Source organism: Anopheles moucheti (genome assembly GCF_943734755.1).
Source record: "Anopheles moucheti chromosome X unlocalized genomic scaffold, idAnoMoucSN_F20_07 X_unloc_11, whole genome shotgun sequence".
In the NCBI taxonomy this organism is placed as follows: Eukaryota; Metazoa; Arthropoda; class Insecta; order Diptera; family Culicidae; genus Anopheles; species Anopheles moucheti.
In genome coordinates, this window is record NW_026453517.1 from 22501 (window position 1) to 27183 (window position 4683).

Here is a 4683-nt window from a genome sequence, read left to right on the forward strand (position 1 = left end):
GGTTGGAGGTGCTCAACCGCGGAACGGAGCCGACTTTCCTGGGAAACGGTGTGGCCCGGCCCAGCAGGGTGGACGTCGCCTTCGCGAGTCCATCGCTCTGCCGACCGGATGGAGTAGCGGAGGTCATCAGCTCCTGGAGGACGCTAGACCGCTACTCTTATAGCGACCACCGCTATATCCGGTTTGCGGTCGGGCAACAGCCTCGTGCTGGCCAGCGGCCCGGACGGGGCATCCTGCGGCTGGAAGGCGTCGGAGTACGGGAGGCGGGTGTTCGCTGGCGAACTCGCCAGTTTTGCCCCCGTACTTTCGAAATGGCACTCGAGGCGACCCGTTTTGCCGATCGGGTGACCGATGCGGCAAGCCTGGGGATGGTGCTCGCAGAGGCCTGCGATGCCACCATGGCAAGGATCGGCCATTCTCAGCAGAGAAAGAGCGCGAATGTGTACTGGTGGACTCCGGCCATTGAGGAGCTGACCGAGCGCTGCCGGTTGGCCCGGGAAAGGCAGAGCACGGCCTTGGACGAGACAACTGTCGAGTTGGCATCGCAGGAGCACCAGGAGGCGCGTGCTGCCTTAAGGACGGCAATTAAGGCCAGCAAGCAGCGCCAGTTCGATGAGTGGCTGCAGGCCCTAGCCGCGGACGAGACGGGACAGTGGTTCCGGCAGGTCCTTCTGCGGTTTCGGGGCAGCTGGACGGCGCGTGAACGCGATCCAGCGGTGTTGCAGCGGATCGTCGAGGAGCTGTTTCCGGAGCATCCCCCGGTCGAGTGGCCGGACGTCGCGCCTTCGGAAGGGGACACTCCGGTCCGTCCGATCAGCTGCGCGGAGCTCCAGGCGATAGCGAGCGAGCTGCATCCGCGGAAAGCGCCTGGCCTGGATGGAGTGCCAAATGCTGCGGTGACGGTTGCCATCCGCAAGCATCCAGAGTCCTTCGTCAGGGTCTTCCAGAGCTGCCTGGACACGGGCGTCATTCCACGCGAGTGGAAGAGGCAAAAGCTGGTGCTGTTGCCTAAACCAGGTAAGCCACCGGGCGAAGCGTCGTCTTGTCGCCCGATCTGCCTGATAGACAACCCAGCGAAGGTGTTCGAGCGGACGGCACTCGACAGGCTTAATGAGCACCTCGAGGATCCGGAGTCGCCTCAGCTAGCGGAGAACCAGTTCGGATTCCGGAGACAGCGAAGCACCCTGCAGGCGATCCAGCTGGTGGTGGAGGCAGGCGAGCGCGCGATGTCCTTCGGCAGGACGAACCAGCGGGACAGGCGCTGCCTGCTGGTCGTGGCGTTGGATGTTAAGAACGCCTTCAACACTGCCAGCTGGCAGGCGATAGCGATGGCCCTGCGCGAGAAAGGGGTCCCAGCGCAGCTGCAACTCCTTCTCCGCGACTACTTTACCGACAGGGAGCTGGTGTACGACACCCATGACGGCCCGGTGTCACGTCGGGTAACGGCAGGCGTTCCACAGGGGTCAATCCTTGGCCCGACTCTGTGGAACGTCATGTACGACGGCGTTCTGCGAATCCAGCTCCCTGAAGGGGCCACCATCGTCGGTTTTGCTGACGACATCGCCATCCTGGCCGAGGGCCGCACACCGGAGGAGTCGGCGACGGTTGCCGAGACAGCGATTGAGGCGGTGATGGGGTGGCTTGAGGCACGTCATCTCAGTCTCGCCCCCCACAAGACCGAGGCGGTACTCATTTCGAGTCTGAGACGAGGACGACTGGAGGTTCCGGTACGCGTCGGTGAAGTGACCTGCACCACTGGGAGATCGATGCGCTATCTGGGGGTCCAGCTTCATGAGAAGCTATCGTGGAAACCGCACGTGGAAGCGGCCGCGGACAAGGCCCTCCGTGCGGTGGCGGTTGTCACCTCGGTGATGCGAAACCACAGCGGCCCGCAGGTGGCCAAGCGGCGATTGCTGGCAGGAGTTGCGGAGTCTGTCATTCGGTACGCCTCGCCCATCTGGGCTAAGGCGACCGATATGCAGTGGTGCCGCAGACGACTGGCCCAGGTGCAGAAGCCGCTGGCACGCGGGGTGTCGAGCTCGTTTCGCTCGGTGTCCTATGAGGTGTCGGTGGTGATGGCCGGTCTTGTACCCTACCGTCTAATTATCCAAGAGGACGCAAGGTGCCACAGCAGGCTGTCGGCTGAACCTGGCATCAGCAGGAAGGAGGCTCGAGCAATGGAGCGAGCGGCCACGATGATAGAGTGGCAGAACGCGTGGGACCGTGCGGCGGCAACACCATCGGCCAGCCGCTATCAGACGTGGGCACACAGCCTGATTCCCGACCTGCACCGGTGGACGGGACGTAAGCACGGGAAGGTGGACTTCCACCTTTCGCAGGTGCTCTCCGGACATGGATTTTTCCGGGAGTACCTGCATGTCTGCGGCTTCGCTTCGTCTCCGGAGTGTCCACGGTGCGTGGGGTCGGTCGAGTCGGTGGCCCACGTCTTGTTCGAGTGCCCCGTGTTCGAGGAGATCCGACGTGAGCTGTTGGGCTGGGGGACATCCGAATCGGTCCAGCTCAGCAACATGGCCGAGAAGCTGCTGGAGAGTGCGGAGTGGTGGGACCGCATTCAAAGGGCAGCGAAAAACATCACCACCGTGCTGCAACAGCTGTGGCGCGATGAGGAGGCCCTCGCCAGCGGTCGAGCGGTAGCGGCTTTCGCCGAGGACGAGGAAGTGGTCCTCGAAAGTGTGGCCGCACTCTTCGGCGAGGAAGTGGAAGACGTCTTCGTAGAAGACATCACGAGACGGGTAAATGAAACGCGAGCAGCGCGTCAACGGTCTGCCCGCAACAGACGGCTTCGCGGCAGGGCGGAGGATCGGGCGCGTGTGCGACTGGCTGCGGACGTCGCAGCAGCACTGGCCGCTCGGGATGACGAGGTACTGCGGGCGGCAGTAGAATCGGAGCGAGCAGGCCTAGCTCCTCCTCCAATTCCCCGAAGAAGTAGGGGAGAACCACCTTCCCCTGAGACGATCAGAGTTCGCCATGAGAGGCGACTGTTTATGCAGCGAATGTGGAGAGCGCGGGTCCAACGGGAGGGCCCTTCGACAACGCGCCGTCGTCGGACCGCGCCTACGGAGGCGGATCTAATACGGTCTCGGCGGAATAGACGAGAGAATGAAAGAAGACGTCGAGCTGCAGGTCGGCGATGGACAGCTGCGGAGGAGGCTTCCGCCAGCGAGGCGGAATGGTCCGATCGCTAGATTGCGAGCTAGCTTGAGAGCCTAAAGTGTGAAAATACGAGCGAGTCATGCGGACTCAGTTAGCGTACGCTTTCAATATGCGGGTAAAGGAAAGAGCAATTTAATAAAGAGATTGGGTAGGGACATCCGAAAGGGTTCATAATGACGCACGACAAATCCCTGGCGGGCGACGTCGTTCGTCAAGAGCGTGGGTTTACGCTATTGTTTTTAGAACATAATGTTTATGAACAATAAAACCTGCAATTGTTTAAAAAAAAAAAAAAACGAAGTGGAGCTTGCGGCTTAATTTGACTCAACACGGGAAAATTTACCAGGTCCGAACTTATCGAGGTAAGACAGATTGAGAGCTCTTTCTCAAATTTAAGGGTAGTGGTGCATGGCCGTTCTTAGTTCGTGGAATGATTTGTCTGGTTAATTCCGATAACGAACGCGACTCAAACAAGCTAACTAGAACGCTGTCAGCAGTGCACCTCCGGGCGCACCTGACGTCAAGGCCGGCGGCCCCTTCACGGGCGGTCGTCGGCCACGTTTGCCCTGCTTAGCGGGACAACTTGTGTTTAGCAAGGTGAGAATGAGCGATAACAGGTCCGTGATGCCCTTAGATGTTCTGGGCTGCACGCGTGCTACAATGTGAGCAGCAGCGTGTTCTCGCCAATTGGCGCCCCCATTCCGAGAGGAACGGGAAATCACCCAAATGCTCATTTAGTTGGGATTGGGGACTGCAACGGTCCCCATGAACCTGGAATTTCTAGTAAGTGCTAGTCATTAGCTAGCGCTGATTACGTCCCTGCCCTTTGTACACACCGCCCGTCGCTACTACCGATGGATTATTTAGTGAGGTCTCTGGAGGCACACCTTCCGCGGTTCCTTCGTGAGCTGCAGCTGGCATGGCCGAAGTTGACCGAACTTGATGATTTAGAGGAAGTAAAAGTCGTAACAAGGTTTCCGTAGGTGAACCTGCGGAAGGATCATTACCGATCAATACATATATGTTGTTGTGTGAGTTGGTTAGAGAGATAGAGAAACACGGTATCAGCAGAACAAACTGCTATGTTACCTTTTGGGGGCCGCGCACGCCAATTAGACCCGCGAGAGAGGTGTGTCTATACTACGATATTGAGCGTGCGCGACCGTAGGCCAGTGGCCTTCGTACCTGTGCGCACACTCCCAATGGCAGCCATCGAACGCGTAAAGTGTGTGACACATGGGCGAAGGTAAAGACCCACTAGAACATATTTAAACACTGGCCTCGAGCGAGAGAGAACCTAATCAAGAGAACGAAAGTTGTGCAAGATCGCGCCGATGCCGCCCACATCGCGCGTCGATCAATGGGAAGGAAGACCAATGGTCATCCTTGTCCACCCTGGACGGCTTCGAAGGAACCGAGAGGTGCACGGTTACGCTGTCCGGGGAACTTAAGTTGTGAGAGATGCACCTAGCGCATAACGAAAACATAGGAGACAGTTGAACATACCAA